Raw genomic sequence first — 20,583 nt, 5'->3', positions numbered from 1 at the left:
TTTGTTTTGCATCTGGTTTTCTGCATTTAGAAAAGATAAACACTAGCCTAAAATCCAGCAAATCTAAATTTTATCAACAGGCCTGCACTTGGCACTGGTGAGGCCACATCTCAAATACTTCATTCAGTTTTGGGCCCCTCACTGTCCAAAGAGCAAGGAAGCTAAAGAAGGGTCAAGAGAACATAGTTCTTACGAGGAAAGGCTGAGGCTACTGGGGTTGTTTAGCCTAGAAAAAAAGATGTTCAGGGGAGACCTTATCACTCTCTGTAACTACCTGAAAGGAATTTGTAGTGAGGTGGGTGTCAGTCTCCCAAGTAACAAGCCATAGGACAAGAGGAAATAGCCTCAAGTTGCACCGTGGGAGGTTCAAATTGAGTATTAGGAAAAATTTCTTGACTGAAAATGTTGCCAAGCATTTGAACAGGCTGCTAAGGGAACAGTGGAGTCACTATCCCTGGAGGTGTTTAAAAGATGCATACATGTGGTGCTTAAGGACCTGGTTTAGTGGTGGACTTGGCAGTGCTAGGTTTACAGTTGGAACTGATGATCTTGAGGACATTTTTTCACTTAAACGGTTCTATGCATCTATGAATTATTTACCTCCAAAGTCTGGTTTAAGAACAATGCAATTACTATTTTTATGTAAAAATATTTGATGACTGATTTTTGCCTTTGTCTTTTGTCTCAAGACAGAGAAATTCAATTTTACTTACTTATTTGCCCTAGACAGTTTGTTAAAGTCTTATTTTCCTCTCTACTGAATTACTTTCACAGCTCTGGAACTGTGTGGCTATCAACTTTTTAGGATAGGGTACACCTATGAGCATGTGAGCCACATACCAAAATGTTCATAGAGCCACTGGGCCATATACCATATACTCATCAGCCACTCCCAGGAAAAGGGGCTCCAAAACCAGCTTTCCCACGGATGCTTCCAGCAGTCCTGATGTAAAGCACCACTCCTAAGGACAACAGCCAGACTGCACAAGTAGCTGAATTTCGGTACCACAGTTACTGTCAGAATCAGGATCTTTAGTAGCCTGATTCCCCTCAGAGCAAGGTGTTCGGAGAACTCAGCAAGTAAGTATGATCCTACAGTTCTACTGCTATGCACATGACATGGGCTTGTTAGCACTGCTTACATCCAAAAAAGCCACCTCTGTTTCAGAAGAATTTAGTGTCTTCTGTGTCTTTTCAGCGTAGAAATTGAGAAACATTCAGGCTGGGCCTCACCTTTGGGATCAGTCACATACTGGGTATAAAATAAAGCTAGAAATGTATTTTCAAGTCTGGAACTAAGAGGTCAAATCTGGCTTCAACATTGCATGGCACCTTTTTGCTATTATATTAATCTGCAGTTTCTTCCTTTTTGGCTTTTCTTCTTTCCTTTTCACTTTATGGCTTTGTTTCAATACTATCCAATATACTTGTTGCCTAATCAGATTTAAGCATGACTGACTGAGACAGTGAATCTGCAGTACACACAGGACAGTAATCCAGCTGTACCTAGTTTAGACTGACTGCACTTTATTGTAATATTGCTGATGGCAATACAATCATATTAGAGGAAGAGATGGAGAGCTGAAATGGTTATTTTTCAGAAATAGTTGGCATTATAGAATTGTTTGATAATAAAGTACAAAACCTTCCTGAAGCAATAAAAGTACCATGCATTTCCCATGCATAGATAGGCATAACAGCACAGAGTTGCCCGTGTTTCCTCTTTTGGAAAAAAGAAGATGAGAACTACAAAATACCTTTGTACCACACAGTACTTTTTATTCCACTCAAAGAGAAAGCAAAAGTAATGTTATGAACTCTAGAAAAGAGTGGAAAGTCTACGGAAGCCTTTATATATTCTGTTGCTGGAAGTTTATTAAGGAAAGTACCACTTAGAACTCATCTAGATGCTGTAATGTTAAAAAGTCATAATCATAGAATCATAGAATAGTTAGGGTTGGAAAGGACCATGACATCATCAAGTTCCAACCACCCTGTCATGGGCAGGGACACCTCACACTAAACCATGCCACCCAAGGCTCTGTCCAGCCTGGTCTTGAACACCACCAGGGATGGAGCATTCACAACCTCCCTGAGCAACCCATTCCAGTGCCTCACCACCCTTACAGGAAAAAACTTCCTCCTTATATCCAACCTAAACTTCACCTGGTTAAGTTTTAACCCGTTATCCGTTGTCCTATCACTGCAGTCCCTGATGAAGAGTCCCTCTCCAGAATCCTTTTAGGCCCCCTTCAGATACTGGAAGGCTGCTAGGAGGTCTCCACGCAGCCTTCTCTTCTCCAGGCTGAACAGCCCCAACTTTCTCAGCCTATCTTCATAAGGGAGGTGCTCCAGTCCCCTGATCATCCTCATGGCCCTCCTCTGGACTTTTTCCAACTATTCCATACCCCTTTCATGTTGAGGACACCATAACTGTACACAATACTCCAAGTGAGGTCTCAAATGTTATCAGCAATAATGCTAAATGTCATAATGTCATGATGTTAGAAGTCAGGCTGGATACCAAATAAACGCATCATAGCATCAGCAGGACCAACAGCATGGTTCAAAATCTGTCTTGTTTTGTAGACCAGATTAAAGACTATAGCTTTATCTGTAATTAGTATAAAGGAGTGGCTTAGAATGGCCACTTCAAGTGGCACTTCAGGTGCTTCATAGAATCTATACCTCAACCCCATTCAAAAGGGAAGTGAGAAAGCAGAAAGGTTATATATCTTGAATTTGATTTGGTGGAAGCAAACTGAGAACATGAACAGATTTCAACTGTAAAGCCTACTACTGTTTTAACAATCTAACAATCGGAGATTGTGCAAAGCATTAATCAGTACACATGCAGTCATTTCTCATTTTTGAGGTTAAGATTTTCCCTGCTCTTTGAAATGATGCAGCTTCTACGCAAACAGATTTCATTCAAGTTGTTCTGTCCAGACAACTTGGCTCTCAAATATCTTAGCTACAAGAACATTACAATAAAACTGTTAGACCTGCAGTTCACCTCTTACAACTCTGTTACAGACTGCGAGAACAGATTAAAATGCATTAGGTACATTCCACATAGTCTCCACTGGTTTTATGTCCTTCTCAGAAAATATTTCAGCAACTACTTTTCAAATCCAAGTACTGCAATAGCTTCCCACGCACTTGTCATTTGGGGCTGATATTAAAGAAAAACTGTGTCTTTACTCTCTTCCAAACATGCTAGCCTCAGCAACAAGACAGTAATTTCAAAGAATCATACAATCATAGACTGATTTTGGCTGGAAGAGACATTAAAGATCATCTGGTTCCAAGCCCCCTGCCATGGGCAGGGACACCTTCCATCAGATGAGGTTGCTTAAAGCCTGATCAAACATGGCTAATTTCTAACATAACTATTAATTGCATATTGACATTGTGTAATCTTCAGCTTCTTTTTCAGTCTTATTTGGTCAGTTCTTGGTGAGAAAGTGAGAATATGTGCTACATTTTTTCAGCTCTTTTCATGTGCTACATATTTTCAGCTATTTTTCAGCTCTTTTCAGTATGAGAGAGAGCATATCTGAAGCTGTACTGTATGCACCTATGGAAATCTTGTTGTAACATAGGTACAAGTAGCAAACTGTCCCATGGACAGGGCATGCATGTCCTCAACAATATTATACAGGTGGTGCCATATTTAGCAACAACTGTTTTCCTCTCCATTTCATCCTGCTGAAGAACTTCATACATACTGTTGGCTTACATACATATTCAATCACCTCTCTCACTAGTTATTAACATGACACAGTTTCTGGAACAGCCAATCTCTTTAATCTTTCTTAAATTTGCAAGATAAATCAAAGAAAAAAATATTATAAAAGATTAAATTGGTGAAATAACGAAACTGCAAGCACCATTGACAATCTTCTAAATGTAAAGTCAAAAGCATAAGAAAGAAATGGGACTGAAAATAGGACACAAACGGGAGGTCATTATCCTAATTATGTCTGTCACATTTTATAAAAAATACGCAGCTAAGAAAACACAAAAACAGTGGTTTAGATTAGAACTATCATTCAGAGTTTCATAGATTTTCATAATCTGAGAATCAGGAGGAATAAAAATATACACATATAAGACAATGCAATGCATTTAATGACCAGCAAAGCACAACGCCTAGACAGCAAGACACACACAGTTACAAAAAGGACAGACTGGCAAAGTTCAAATTTGTATCAAAAAGCAGAAGAGACAACCTGAATGCCTTTCAGACACACACCTCATACGCAGAGAGTTCCAGAAATTTTGCTTTTCCCTCTGCTTTCTCCTTTTCCATTTCTAGCTGAAAAGTAGAAGTTTGTAAACATACTGCTACGACACTCAGACTCAAGAAACAGCCCAACCTTCAACTACACACTTCCTTCTATTTAAACAGAAATAATAAAATATTAAGAGATCATGTAGGTGGCTATCAGAAAACATTTTAGACTTCTACTCTGGTGCTTTCTATCAGGTAACAAAGTACAAAACACCCTGTGCTGTCATGATATCCATGACTAACTTTTTGTACTCATGGGTACAAACCGCCTGTGCTGTTAATTCCTATCCCCAGGACTGGTGTCTCCATCAGAATTCTGGGGGGGGTTAACCACAGGTCAGTTTACATGGCACCAGGCCTGCTGGCAGAGACGGAATAAGACTGTCCCAAAGCAGGAAAAGGGTCCTAACTCACTTGTTAGCAGGGCTCAGAGAGGACTTCAAACTACATTTGAAGGTAACAGGGAAAAAAACACAGGCTTGCTAGAAATGAGCCAGGGGGTAGCATGCACTGTTCAAGGCCAGATCCAAAGGGCAACCTATGCTAAGTTCCACAGCATGGGCAACAAAGACAAAGAGCTGGAAACCATTTTGGAACAGGAAAACAGTAACACAGTCACCATCACAGAAGCGTGGTGGGACAATTCACATGACTGGAGTGCTGCAACAGATGGCGACAGACTCTTCAGAAGGTATAGGCAAGGAAAAAGAGGTGGTGTGCTATGTCAGGGAACATCTCTGTATGCATCAACTACCTGGAACTTTATGTCATGAGTGAGAAGGCTGAATTTTTGCGGGTAAAGACCAGGGAGGAGGCCAACCAAGGTGATACCCTGGTAGGGGTCTGTTACAGACCACGCAGCTAGGATGAAGCTACAGATGAAGTGTTCTTCAAACAACTGGGACAAGTTTCAGGATCCCTTGCCCTTGTTCTCATGGGGGACTTCAATCTACCAGATGTCTCCTGGAAGCACAGCACAGCAGAGAAGAAGCAATCCAGGAGATTCTTGAAGGTGTGGAAAATAACTTCCTAACACAGCTGGTTAGTGAGCCAACTAGGGGAGATGCCTGGCTAGGTCTGCTGGTCACCAAAAGAGAAGGACTGGTGGGTGATGCGATGGTTGGAAGCCAACACAGCAATCACAAAATGATTGAATTTTCAGTCCTTGAAGAAGTTGGGAAGACGGTCAGGCGTTTAGCATGCTGGTTGGCAGAATTCCTTGGGAAACATTACTGAAGGACACCGAGTCTGAGAAGGCTGGACATTCTTCAAGAATGAAATCCTTAAAGTGCAGATGCAGGCGGTCCCCATGGGTCAACAGTCAAACCAGCGGGGAAGAAACTGATGTGGCTGAACAGGGAGATATTGCTGGAACTCAGGAGAAAAGAAAAAATTGTCACCTGTGGAAGAAGGGACTGTCACCCCATGAAAAGTACAGGGATGTTGTTAGGTTATGTACAGAAAAAGTTACAAAGGTGAAGGCACAGGAAGAACTAAATATGCCACTGCCACAAAAGATAAGGAGTACTTTTACAAATATATTAGCAATAAAAGGAGGGCCAAGTAGAACCTCCATCCTCTACCAGATACCAGGGGAAACGTAGTGACTGAGGATGAGCAAAAGGTCAAGGTACTTCATGCTGCCTTTGCCTCAGTCTTTAATAGTCACACCACCAATGCTCAGGATACTCAGTCCCTAAACTGGATGACAGAGAGGAGCTGACTGACATCCTCATAATCCAGAAGGGGATGGTTAGTGATCTCCTACTCCACTTGGACATACACAAGTCTATGGGGCCAGATGGGTTACACCCTAGAGCTGAAGAAGGTGGCAGAGGAGCTTCCTAAGCCACTCTCTATCATTCATCAGCAGTCCTGGTCTGGTGGGCAGGCCCCAGAGGATGGGAGGTTGGCCAACATAAGACCTCTCTAAAAAAGAGGGCAGGAAGGAAGATACTGTGAGCTACAGGCCTGTCAGCCTGACCTCAGTGTCAGGGAAGGTCATGGAGCAGATGATCCTAAGTGAGATCATAAAGCACACGTGGGAAAATGGAGAGATCAGGCCCAGTCAGCATGGGGTCATGAAGGGCAGGTCTTACTTCAACAACCTGATTTCCTTCTAGGATAAGGTGACCCATCAGGTTAATGAGGGAAAGGCTGTGGACACTGTCTGATGAGACCTTAGTAAAGTATTCAACACTGTCTCCCACAGCATTCTCCTGGAGATGCTGGCTGCTCATGGCCTGGATAGGTGCATTTTTCACTGGGTAAAAAGCTGGCCAACTCTAAAGACGGGTGGTAAATGGTGTCACATCTAGCTGGTTTTCCTCACTGCTTTGCTCTGCAGACAGTCTTGTTTAGTATCTTTACAGATTATCTGGATGAGGGGATTGAGTGCACCCTCAGTAGATTTGCAGAAAACACCAAGGTGGCAGAATGTGTTGATACGCTGGAGGACAGGATGCCTCTGCAGAGGGATCTAGACAAGCTGGATAGAGAGGCTGTGGCCATTAAAATGTTTCAAAACTGTCAAAGACTCATCTTACATCAGTTTTCTCACTACAAAATGAAATTATATTATTTATAATACTTGAAGGAAATGTTCTGTATAATTTTATGGATTTTTTCTTGTATTAGCACCATCGGCTTTCATGTTATCACAACAGTGGTTCCAAACACAGGCAGATAGAAGTTACTGTGCTCTCTTCAGAAAGATGCCACCCACATGACAGAGGTACCCTCTCAAATTCAAACTCCACTGAATTATTGTCACAACAGCCGCAATGTTGTCGCTGACAGTCTTCTGAGGAAAACCCAAAGCTGTGCACATCACACTATGAAAGAGGGCTGTAAATGGCAGAGGTTACTCAGGACTCAAAACATTCCTGCTGGAGTGTTAGCACTGTCCCACAGACATAAAATCTCAACAGAAAATTTTAGAGGGAGCTGCAAAAAATTATATTTTAGAAATTATTAAAAAAACAAAAGCAAAACCAAAACAAACAACAATCTTGACAGTTCCTCTTTTTGCTTCCTTTACCCAATCATTTGTTTTACATAAAAACCTGCAGGAAAACTTATTCATTTAATTTTAAATGAATGCATTTTGCTTATTTATACCAATGACAAAGTATTTATTTTCTCAACATATCTAAAACCTAGAAGATGAGCCTGAAGCTCTCCATGGAACACTGTAATACACTCGAGGGAATTTCATCTTTCGCAGAAGAAATGCTTGAGCAACTAATTGTAACCTTCAAAAGTTTTGGTAGCATTTCTATTATAACTGTTACATCTCTGGATGTGTGTGCTGTCCCAGGAGCATTGTTCTAGATTGATGAGCATCTTTATAATGAAATGCTCAATTACAGCTTTGAAATAGGTAATTATAATGGAAGCATGTATTTTCCAGTTAGGGATTTTGTTTTGATTTTTTTTTTTTTTTTAATTATCAGTGTATGAAAGGCAGCTGTAGAAGTTCTGACTGCACTGTCGCCTCTTTGGAAAGAAACTATGTTTTGTTGTTCTCACTGTGCATAAGCTAAACTGAATTGCTAGTTATGACTGGTATGGGAATTTTATTTTCAACTGTCAGGGTGTGCAGCCAGCTGTAACCAATTTTTCAATATTTTGAAAAGCCTCATTTGAAGTATAAAGTCGCAAATTACTTTGGGACCTTGTCAGTCAACAGAAAACCCTTTCACAACATTCCAACTGTATTTCTTCGCTGTAAAAGAAAAAAAAAAGAAAAAAAGAAGTGTAAAGAAAGCTATATAATATGGATATTCTGCGTAACTTCAGCAGCATATATAAACACAGCAAAAATATTCTGGGGGTATGTCTAAGTTTGGGCTAATATTTCAAACTCTCTTATGTATATTATGTTTTGAGGACAGCTGCATCATCTTAATGTTGTTAAGAACAATTTCTGCCAAGAAAAGCCACTCATTTTTCCTGAAGGTTAACAGCAACTGAGGGTGTGGGGAAAGTGGTTTTAATTTCCAGGGTCAGAAGTCAGGAGAAAAAACTATAAATACTTCCTTTCCTTTGTACTCTGCATGCTGTAGCTCACCATCAATTCTAAGAGGTTTTCTACTGAAAAAACTTATTCAGCTGTTGGGATGATGTGTTAGTTCGTATTGCTTTGTCATCTCAGGTCCTAGAAAATACACTAGTATCAGAAGAATTACGTATTTATTTATCATTTATTTTTAAATTAGTGTAACAGGAACATTTGAATTAAGTAAAAAAAAAAAAAAAAAAAAAAGGATATATTCCAAGCTATCTCTAACCCCTTGATATCCAGAACCAGAATTCCTCAGCCCTAATTTCTGCCTTCTAATAGATCCAGCACTGCTGCCAGCACAAGATTAAACATAGTTGTATAAAACATTACACGCAGGTCACATGTTGAAAGACAAGGAGAAGAAAAAAGTAGATACACTTTGTCTTAAACATAATTTTAAACTCAAAAAGGCAATCCTGTTCATCTACAGGTACCTGTGGATGACTCCATCACGCTTTTCAATGTCCACAGTGTGCACACTGTTTCTTTACTCCACATTAGAAATTTTCTTCACACAAGTAATTTTCTATTTGTTAGCACTAGTTGTTAGCACAGGAACAAAGGACTACCTCTATAAATCATGTGACTTTTACGTCTTCATTTTTTAAAGACTGGACCCAAAAAGGAAACATTTGTTTCAAACATCACTTCTATTAGAAATTGCTGGTATACAGTATTATGACTCATATTCTGAATTCTTTAAATGCTCTTTCAACCACCTCAACTATGATAGTTTCAATGTCCTTAAGCTGCTTTATTGTAAAGGTACAGTTAACAAAAAATCTACTGACACACTGTCCTGACTCCTATTTTGCTTTCTCTTAGGTGGTCTTTTAGCTTCATAATCATTGCTGTCATGCTCAGTAGCTCCCACCTTTTGCTCACAGTGACACCCAAGAGGCCTTAAACACTGAAATCCTTTGGCAATTAGGCACATTTAAAAATGCAGTATAGAAAAGAGGGAACGAAGGATTGTGAAATTACGTTGGTAGTAATGTTTACATTAGACAGCAAAATACCAGCATACAGAACAGGTATGCAACTTTTCTGTAGTAATATCTAACTGCACACACACACAATAGTGTCTACTCCTTTGCCGTCACTTTGCAGTTAATCAGTGGAAGTAATGTGAATTACAGCTTATTAATGGATCTGCAATGAAACAAATCATAGCAAACACTACCTGCATCAATACACTCCGGAAAAGGGATTCTTTTCTGACTCAGTATCTGACATAATGTTGGAACCTAATCCTAACTGAATCTTAAGATACCCAATATTCCAGTTACTTACAGCAAAGTCAGTAATAATCAAAAGAAACTGTAATGTTTAAGTAGCTGAGGTAAATGACTGATCTCTCCAGTGCCTCACAGGAGAGTCCTCTCGATGAGTAGTGTTTGCAGCTCTTCAGATTAAAAAGACCACCACTTTTAAGCAGACAAATGCATAGGGATATACTGTAAAATACTAAAACACTAGTTAAGTAGTGACTTTGAAAATGCATGTGTAAAAGAATTCTTATTTTCCCACCTGAAACAACTCACATGTCCACTTTGCAATAGGATGTCAGTCTTCACCATATCTATGCAGAACACATCTATACTGCAAGAAGCAGGAATTAATCAACTGACTACAAGTCAGCTTTTTGACAACAGAACCTATTTGACTGATTTATGCTTTTTTTCTTTCTCTTTTTTTTCCCTGACATTCTTGCAGACCTTTTATTATGGAAAAAAAAGTAAAAAATATATCTATTAGCAAGACTTCCTCTTGTCGTGGTGCAGACAAATACATTCTACCAGCTCTTCTAATGAACTAGGAACTGAAAAGGCAACTTTTATCTTTTCCCTAAGGTGATTTCAGCATGTCTCTTTTGAGCCAAACACTAATTCAGAATTTTTATTGATGCTTAGAGTATGTATGGGGTGATACTTTATACATATCGATACCATATTTACTTATAGAGAGATATACAGCAGTATGTAGATACATTTACTTTATATCCTTAAATCATCATAATAAAATCTAAAAACAACTACAGAAAAGGGATTTGTTTCAGGGTCAAAGCCTTTTACATAGCTTAGTCATAGTAAAATAGCTGTTTTATTATTCAACTTACTTGAAGTGTGAATGACAGACCACAATACAGACTGCCTTGCTGGCAAAGCTCACTCTGTCTCAGAGAAATTACCTGCGCTTCACAATATTCACTGTCCAAGCCCAACACGATGAAAAAGGTAGACATAAAGCTGTATTTAAGAAATATATTACATGTATTACATGTCTTTCAAACAAGAAAAATTGCAGTGGATGAATCTGGTAAATATTACCTCTTTCCTATTGCTCCTGCTTTTGTTAGCAGTTTCTTCTGGATGATTTTTCAGAGTGCTTCTACTGTGCTCTCATTCTAAAGAACCTAAATGGTCTGCTGAAGTACTAGCAACTGCCTGTGACATGACAGCAGATGCAGTATACAAGAAATGGAAGTGATGTGTACATAAACATTTATGTTTATTTACATTATATTTTAAATGCTGTAGTAAAACTGTAAGGAGTATATGTAATTATTTTTATTATAATACCTATAGCATTTAAAATTATTATATATGCATTATATATGTATAACAAACACCTAAATATATTTATTTATTTTAAATCATGACAAATCACTTAGGGATATGCCCTAAGTTATTATGAGAGTTTTTTCCTGACCTCAGAAAAGAAACAGTTAACTTATACAACACTAATGTTAAAACCTGGATTTGCAGTAAGCACAAACAGCTTAACACAGAGAATCTACTGGAAGGAGGATTTGCTTAGCAAAATGAGCTAGCAAGACAGGCTTAAGTTTCCCAAATTTGGTTTAGGCCAGGATTTTAACTTGCTGATCTTCAAGCTTAGAAAAAGCCTTAAGAGTATCTAATGCCCTTACGTAGTGCAGAGATCAATCTCTCTCCTTGGTATACCTGATGTCAGTCTGGGCTTTTCATAGGGTAACATGAAAACCAAACAAAAAAAAAAAAACCAAGAATAGCAGCCCAAATCTTAAACATAAATACCCAGGAAAAACCTAGGAAATAATGCTTTTCCTCATACCGTAAATCACTAACCACAAACATGAAACTCTTTTCCACAAAAGCAGAAACTTCAGCACGTTATAATAACTGAAGGCAAATTATGTGTGTGGAAAGGTTTGCTTCTTATGATTTTAACAATGCCAGTACTAAAGTACTGCTAACCACTTAATAAACACTACACAATTCCTTTACAAAATCTCAGACCCAACATCTCAAGACTAGAACACTAGAATACTACTCCATCGTATTCTACTCGTCCAGAATTAAAATTCAAAACCAAGCCTGATTTTGTTGGAAAACTAAGACAGAAATGGTCCGATACAGAAGGCTATCTATCACTCAGAGAAACAAGGCTAAGAGTAAAATGTCCTAATCACATACGTAGCCTTTTGAGTTAGTTCATGTAGCTATTTCAGAGGACACAGTGAGGTTTTTCACATATGTATTTTTACCATAGTACCCAAACGTTTATAAAAACTTGAAGTTAAAAATGAGCTTTGGTTAATTTAACTTTAAGTCAATATTTGAGGCTGATAAGCAACTAGTTTCTCTGATTCCTCCCTCTGGAAAAAAAGAAAGGAAGAGTGCTGTACTTGCAAGCCTAAAAGGTGTTATTTAGTTTATAGCAAAGAAAAAGAGTAAGAATGATTCCCTTTTCCTCTAAAGAAAAAAAAATTCCAGTAGATTCAGTAATTCAGAGAAGTTCACAATTTAATGTCACTTTTAGTCTTAGACTGGGAGAATGTAATAACAATGCCTTTTTGCAAAAATGAAAAAGTTTTATCTTGACATTTCTTAATTAAACATGTCCAAAAAATTATTTAAAGTTAGAAAGCTAAAGTGACAATCAAAATCAAACTCTCTGGTGTCAAATGATGTTTCTTTTCACTTGAAGTGTAAATGTGAAAGTCAGCTTCCCAGTTTGGCAATAACAAAATTGCTCCAGAAGTGCTAATGAACTAAAACTGATGAATGCTTCTGGCATAGTTGACAGACACTGAGATTATCTGGGAAGTAATATGATGAAGGATCATATTATCAATCCTTCAATAAGGAGCAAAGGCACATATAAACCTTTAAAATAGTTGGACAAGGAGAATGGCACACTTCTTTTTAGTTTGGGTTGTTTTTTTTTTCATTTTTTTTTTTCCCAAATGCACGTTGGCCAATTCAACACTGAATTTTTGCAGTTCATTATGAAAGTGGAATACTTGCCTAACACAAGGCAGCAACAAAAGTAATACCTTTCAGGAACACAGAAATAATCTTCATCAGTAGCTTCCATGTATGATGTTTGTCTTTCAATCTTGTAATCTTTTACCTGTCCTCAGATTTCAGCATTACTGGCAAAATTAACTTTCAAAGCAATATTTGCAATATTCACATGAAAATGTAAAATTTATCTTTGACAAACAAAGCTGCTTTTTTAAGAAGGATATATGAGATTTCCGTAAGTATTATTTTCTGTATTGGCTGCTACTACATAAATAAAGCTTTTTTTAAGAAAGTACAGTGAAAGACTGTAACAACAAACTACATATCACTGGCATAGCATGAAAAGGTTTTTAGACACGTTTGGTTTTGCTTTCATTCTATCCATCTTTGTTATTTAAAATTATCTTAGTTCACTGTGCAACAGATCTTTTTTATTACAGAACATTTTCATGCCATAATCTTAACCACAGATATAGAACTGTATCTTACACACCACAGCTAGCCTTGTGAGAACACCTGTAGCACACACACTTCACTTCTAAGTCTGCCAAGGCAAAAAATATAATTCCTTTCTTGACTCCGCACGGAACCTGCAGTATTGTCAGGTTCTAAGTAACTCAGAAAACCTTTTACCAAAGAAAATTTACAAGGCTAAATATTCATTACTTTTAAATCAGAAAGCTATTATTAATAACTTAAAAGGAAGTGATGCTTAAGAGATTAATTTTCTAGGGACTGGAAAGTGACACGGAAAGCGAAGGGTTAGGGTTAGGGTTAGGGTTAGGGTTAGGGTTAGCCCTTTCTCCAAGGGAAGGTGAAACACATCATGCATGCACAGACCTTGAAAATATTTTCCCTTAATGCAGTGTGACATGTATGGTGTGTAAAGCCCGAGCACAATGTCCTTATACAAGATATATACTACCAGCTCCAACCTATGTGTCTGGAACACTCAAACTTTCTCACTTTCTGACAGCTACCGAAAAACTATATAAAACCTAAAAGAAATTATCAAGACATTGTATGTGTCTCGTTTACGTTTGTTTTACAAAGAAGTTACAAAATAAACATGTGACCTCCTATTTCACCTGAAGAATAAGTGCTTAAAGCTGGGATGTGTATTCCTTGACTTGTTCCAGCAATTTACTACCCTATTTCCTATTCTATCATCTACCGCATTGTTTGATAATTGATGGATATAATTGTTGATTTATTTCTCTGACAAATGCCTCTAAGGCATCTTGATCCTATTTTACTCAGAAGACAACCTGAACTCTCCGTAAGCTATTGGAAGAACTGCCTACCATGGATTTGGAGAAGGCTGAGGCTCTCAATGATTTCTTTGCCTCAGTATTCATTGGCAAATGCTCTGACCACACCATCCAAGTCTTGGAAAGCGGACACAGGGACTGTGAGAATGAAGACATTAGGCTCACTGCTGGAGAGGATCCAGTGTGAGACCATTTCAAGAACCTGATAAAACCCATCCTCAGGTCCTGAAGGAGCTGGTGAATGAAGTTGCTAAGCCCCTGTCCATCATATTTGAAAAATCATAGCAGTCACGTGAAGTTCCCAATGACTGGAAAAGGGAAATATAACCCCCATTTTCAAGAAGGGGAAAATGGATGACCCAGGGAATTATAGACCAGTCAGTCTCACCTCTGTGCCTGGCAAAATCTGGGAGCAGATTCTCCTGGAAGTCATGTTAAGGCATGCTAAGGCACATGAGAAACAACAAGGTGCTTGGTGACAGCCAGCATGGCTTCATTAATGGGAAATCCTGCCTGACCAAATTGGTGGCCTTCTATGATGGGGCTACAGAACTGATGGACAGGGATAGAGCAGCTGACGTCATCTACCTGGACTTCAACACTGACCCGCATGACACCCTTGTCTCTAAATTGGAGAGATATCAATTTGATATATGGACCCCTCGGTGGGTAAAGAAATGGCTGGATGGTTACATGCAGAGTTGTGGTCAATGCCTCAGTGTCCAGCTGGAGACCAGTAACAACTTCTGACCCTCAGGCATCAGCGTTGGGACCAATCCTGTTCAACACCTTTGTCGCTGACATGGACAGTGGGATTGAGTACACCCTCAGCAAGTTTGCTGATGACACCAAGCTGTGTTGTTCTGTTGATATGCTGGAGGGAAGGAATGCCATCCAGAGGGATCTCGACACACTTGTGAGGTGGGCTGATGCCAACCTCATTAACTTTAACCATGCCAAGTGCAAGGTCCTACATCTGGGTGGAAGCAATCCCAGGCACAACTAAAGGTTGGGAAAAGATGAGATTCACAGCAGCCCTGAGACAAAGGACTTAGGAGTGCTGGTTGATGAGAAAATGAACATGAGCCAGCTGCAGTGTGCACTCACAGCCAGAAAGCCAACTGTATCCTGGGCTGCATCAAAAGGAGTATGACCAGCTACAGGTTGAAGGAGGTGATCCTGCCCTTCTACTCTGCTCCTGTGAAACCCTGCTTGGAGTATCATGTACAGTACTGGTGTCCTCAACTATAAGAAGGACACGGAACTGTTGGAAGTCCAGAGGAGGGCCTCGAGGATGATCAGGGGACTGGAGCACCTCCCGTATGAAGATAGGCTGAGAAAGTTGGGGCTGTTCAGCCTGGAGAAGAGAAGGCTACATGGAGACCTCCCTGCAGCCTTCCAGTATCAGAAAGGGGCCTATAGGGATGCTGGGGAGGGACTCTTCATCAGGGCTGCAGTGATGGAACAATGGGTAATGGGTTAAAACTTAAACAGGGGAAGTTTAGATCGGATATAAGGAGGAAGTTCTTTACTGTAAGGGTGGTGAGGCACTGGAATGGGTTGCCCAGGGAAGCTGTGAATGCTCCATCCCTGGCAGTGTTCAAGGCCAGGTTGGACGAAGCCTTGGGTGTCACGGTTTAGTGTGAGGTGTCCCTGCCTATGGCAGGGGCATTGGAACTTGATGATGCTATGGTCCTTTCCAACCCTAACTATTTTATGATTCTATGAGCCTCATGTGTAATTAACTGAATTTAACAGAAACTTCATGTTGTGTCAACTTTCACACTCATCTAAAACCAAGAAAACTAAAGCCAAGCCAACTACATGTGAAACAGCTACCAGTGTAATTTGGAAATAATTTTAACATTTAATTTTACTTGTTTTTAAAGGAACTTAGCAACTGAGCTCTGTAGCTAAGCCTAACATGAAACAAGCTGACCGGGGAAGGCATGGTAAGTCAGACAGCAGATTTGTATAAAATCTTGGCTATTCAACCCAAAACCTATACACAGGTCAAGAGAATTTCTCCTTTGACTACTTCAAGGTTTTAAAAGTCATAGCAAATGGAAGGTTGAATCAAAACAGATATTTCTGGACCACCTTACTGCTTCCAGTTCATGAGGCTATACAAGGGCAGCTAAGAAGCTCAAGGATCACCTTACAGAATTAATGGCAGTAACTCTCACATTATCTGCCAGTGGAAAAACAAAGCCAAAAATAATAAATAAAAAAAACACACAAAAACTCCCCAAAACAAACAAAAAACAAAACCACACACATGCCAAAAAAAAGAAACCACACACAAAAATAAATCACCAATAACCCATGATCAAACAAACATTACACAAACACGTGTATCATTCAAGTCTTACCTAGGCAATAAAAGTTTGGGGTCCTGAAGAAGCCATGAGTTAGTTAAAACTTCCAAAAGTTACAACTGCAAGTGGCTGGCACTTCTCCCTATTTTAGATGCATTCCAAAACTTTGCACAGTAATACAAATCCTGTTGCTTAAAAAAAGTCCCAGCATGTTGTTTGTCTTCTATAAAGTAGTTTTCATAATTGATAAAGGAAGAATAATGATCTACAAACTCCGAAATATTCAATGTCTGCTTAAGAACAACTGCATCACAGTATTAAGACTTTCACATATCACTTACAGCCCTTCATATTTTATTACCTTTTCTCCTTTACTGCGCAGAGAAAACTTAACTTATTAAGTGTTCAGATGTGCAGCCATTCCTCATTGACAATAGTCTATGCTGTTATATATTTGATACACTTGCCAAAGTGCACAACCTCTACCCTGAATGCTCACATAATCCTCATTCAAACTGTTGCAGAACAAGCCAAATTAATACCTAGACTAAAAGCCAAAAAACCATAATATATAAAAGGCTGTACACTACCATGACATAATGGTGAAATAGCAGTCAAAATCCTTCACTAATGCTCCTACTGCCAAACACAACTTCAGTCAATCCTCACATACCATTCCAATTGTTTATATCCCAGACGACTATAAATGTTCTCAAAAACTGTCTGTCCCTCTTATCCAGAATATATAAAAATAAAGACACACACGTAGCCTGGATTTGGAGGTATACAGTGAGTACCACTCGAAGTCAATGAAAGGTTCCTTTTGACTGCAAAATAGTCACAATCTAACACATCAAGCGCTGAAAATTAAGAGCAACAGCATTCCCATTCATCTAAGCAAAAGTATTGATTGTTTTATTCCCTTAGCAGCACTCTAATAGTCTAACCACTGTGCAACCAAGGAAATCTTTTATATATGCATTAATGGTTCAAAAGGACAACCCAGAAACACATACAAACAGACATGTATCACAAATGTCAGGACTGGTTCTTCAACACAACTTTGCTTACTTTGCAGGAGCTAGCAAATAATTCAGAAACCAAAATTCGAGCAAAATATTTTTGTAGATTTTCAAACATGGAACTTGGTCCTCCTTTTCAAAACAAAATATGCTTATTTATTTGAATGTGATTTAATACTAGTACTAACAGGTCTCTAAAATGTCAGATTTTTTTTCTGTATGCTGCCATATTTGAAGAGTATGTACGCTTTTCATGTGTGCTTTTGGTCTCCACGTGTCAATCCCCAAAGCTCACACTTCTCATCCCTATTTCTGGTTTGATCATATTTAGAAATCTTTTTTTGGCATTTACAGAAATACCAAATTTATACAAAGCTTAGTGGTGTTTGTCCTAACTAATGCAATGATTTAATTAGTCTTCATAATCCATGTAGAATCCTATAATTCTGCACTCAGAATATGCCTTCCTTAAACTTACATTGATTCTAGTAGTAGCTAAACACGAGGGACAGAAAAATATTGTCCCTTCTGAGATGTAAAGTAAAAATTTTGCATACCGGGTTTGCAGTGATAAGCACTAATTTTCTGATCAACAGAAAGGTGGTTAACTGTTGCTACCTCACAGGACGTACTTTAAGGTGAGATTTATATCACCTTAACTGTGAGAACTGTGAGAATCACTTATTAGTGTCAGCAAATAGGAGTAAATTTGTCTAAACAGAAGGATTCACCCTTACTTGCTTTAATTTTGACTTCCACCTGGTTCTTCTGGCTAGGGAGAGCATTTTCAAAGCACTATGGCAATGCATGGTGGTCCCAAGATGCACAATAATCTACAAATCCTTTTGTTGTACCTTCTGAAGAGAGTTTGGGTAAAAAAAGTGGTTTTTGGGCAGTCAGTTGTTTTATCACTCACAGGTTCAAACAACTGGCATCTGTAAGTACACGTACATGTCCATACATATGTGGACACATAGCATACATCTACAACCCTTGTAAAACAGGAGTACATAAACTGATGCCTAAAGTTCTGCTTCTTCAGATTACGTTATGCTTCAATGACTAAGAGCAATGTTCATCTGAAACTTGACACCAGATGATTGAGTTTGCATGACTTAAGTAAGCATTATTCCTCAAGTACGGCTGAAAATGATAGGAAAAGAGGCCCCGAGAGATAAATACTAAAATAAATAATAACTTTTAAAAATCAACTTATTCAGGGGCACACTTGCTTGTCCTAACTATTTAAGTTATTGGGTTCAAAAATGTGAACTGTGCTTTTTTCAATTAGACATTTACTTAGAACAAGACAGTATGCTGGCACACAGCTCTGAGAGCATGAAGCAACAGCAGTGTCAGTTCACACAACAGAATAGCAAAAATGTCAGAAATATAAATTCAAAGAGCAACTGTTAAAATACTTGAAATATTTCATTATCATTAATGTCAGAGAACCATATGTGAATGTTTCAGTATCCTTCCCAGTCAGCAGTGCACATCCAGAGCACTGCATTTATTAGCATGTTGCCTTCAAATGAAGCTAAATGTTAACATCCATATTCTCTGTATTCCTTTTAGCTACTGTTACAATGGGATCCAGTTCTACACTTGGCAGCCACCTGGGAAAAAAAAAAAAAAAGCTACCAAGGACAGAAAAAAAATTAAACTGTAAGATCTCATCCTCTGCAATAACAGTGGAAATATTGCCCTTTGGGGAACAAAACACTTCTGGCAGTGATTTCCAAAGGAATATGAGCCCTTCCTAACCTTCAAAAAAGTAACTTAAAAAAATTATAGCCTTCCCTTCAGGATTGTAATGGATAAGCCAGTGAGGCACAGTTTTCAACCAGACACTGTGTAAAACCACAACTCCTGAGCCAGCATTATTATACACACACATCATTCAAGATGGTGTTTTTCTAGTTGATGTCTCCTCCTTTTCAGAAGATAGAATCAGCTCTCTGCTGAAGAGCATGTAAGACTCACCAAACACTGACCTGGATGGATGGCAGGCTGTCCTGCATCTGCATTGGATGCACTTGGCCAGGCCTGTGGAGGGGCCAATACAGCCCCATGAGGGCAGCCACTGCCCTACATTGGGTACAGACAGTGCCAGTCAGCTCCACCCCACCTATAGCCAGCCCACGCTGTGCCAAAACTGAACCAACCACAGCCACCAGGGAACAGACACCAAAGGAAAAAGATGACGCTCAAGCTGGGGCAGACATGATGGCAGAGCAAAAGAGAGACACTGGGGCAGAAGAGTCACTGCAGAAAAAGGCGGCACAAGAGGAGATGCCTGAGCTGGACTACAGCACAGATATGTCCAAGAAGGGTTGGGTTAAACTGATACTCAAACAGGAACAGAGCAAGGAGATGCCTAAGCAGAGCTGCAGCTAAAAGATGCTCGAGCTGGGAGAGGTGCACAAGAGGAAGGTACACCTCTAAGGGGACACAGCAGTCTGTGGAGGAGCCCACGCTGGAGCAGCAAAGCAAGAAAACAAGGAGAGACAAATAAGAAAAGAAACCACTAAGCACTGCCCCCAATTCCCTGTGCCACCTGTCACCTTGCCAAAGGCATGGGCTGCAACGTGCAGAGAGGTGACTGGAGGACAAAAAAAGAGGGCTGAAAGATCCTTGAGAGATCTTTCTTAAAAAACTTTTTAAAACTGTAGTATATGAAGCCAAGGCATCAAGGACTTCAAAATATAGTCATTTGGCTGCCCTTCGGATCTGAGAACGAATCAGCTAGTGCTGAAGAAGGTGGGAAGAGTAACAAAGAAAAATTCATTCTAAATCCAAGCAAAAGTATTCTATAAAGATCAATAAAACCCAGACACATATAACATCATAATTTACCAGTTCTATGGTGTTCATAATTAATGCTTACGTCATAAAACTTCAGTCTAGTTAACTTTATTTGTTCAAATTTTCTGAAATAATGACTTTAAAATTTTTAATTTAAAATTTCTAATTTTGTTATTCTTCAAAAGTCACAAAGCTTCAAGATAACTTGGAACTGGCGGAGGTCATTGCTAGACCGCTCTCCATCATCTTTACCGAGTCTTGGGATACGGGAGAGGTGCCTGAGGACTGGAGGAAAGCAAATGTCACTCCTGTCTTCAAAAAAAGCAAGAAGGAGGACCCGGGTAACTATAGACCGGTCAGCCTCACCTCCATTCCTGGGAAAGTGATGGAACACCTTATCCTTGGTGCCATCTTAAGGCATATCAAGGATAAGAGGGTTATGAGGAGCAGTCAACATGGCTTCACCAAGGGGAAGTCGTGCTTGACCAATCTCGTAGCCTTTTATGAGG

The 20,583-nt window shown here is 39.2% G+C and overlaps 1 protein-coding gene and 1 long non-coding RNA gene across 39 annotated transcripts in view; one reads left to right on the top strand and one right to left on the bottom strand.

Annotated features, from left to right (window-relative positions):
* The window catches only part of PTPRD (protein tyrosine phosphatase receptor type D), a 466,133-nt gene that overhangs the window by 284,937 nt on the left and 160,613 nt on the right, over window positions 1–20,583 (bottom strand). The gene's annotated exons all lie outside the window — the stretch shown is intronic.
* LOC133218566 (uncharacterized) lies at window positions 6,322–19,781 on the top strand. Its single transcript, XR_009727198.1, has 3 exons — window positions 6,322–6,426; window positions 18,043–18,138; window positions 18,845–19,781. It is a non-coding gene; the product is annotated as an uncharacterized LOC133218566 (long non-coding RNA).

This window comes from Neopsephotus bourkii, unplaced genomic scaffold (genome assembly GCF_033783945.1).
Source record: "Neopsephotus bourkii isolate Nb327-2 ecotype Australia unplaced genomic scaffold, CSIRO-AGI_Nbou_v1 NB_1273, whole genome shotgun sequence".
NCBI lineage: Eukaryota > Metazoa > Chordata > Aves > Psittaciformes > Psittacidae > Neopsephotus > Neopsephotus bourkii.
The sequence above is the reverse complement of the archived record's forward strand: the minus strand, read 5'-3'. Positions and strand labels throughout refer to the sequence as shown.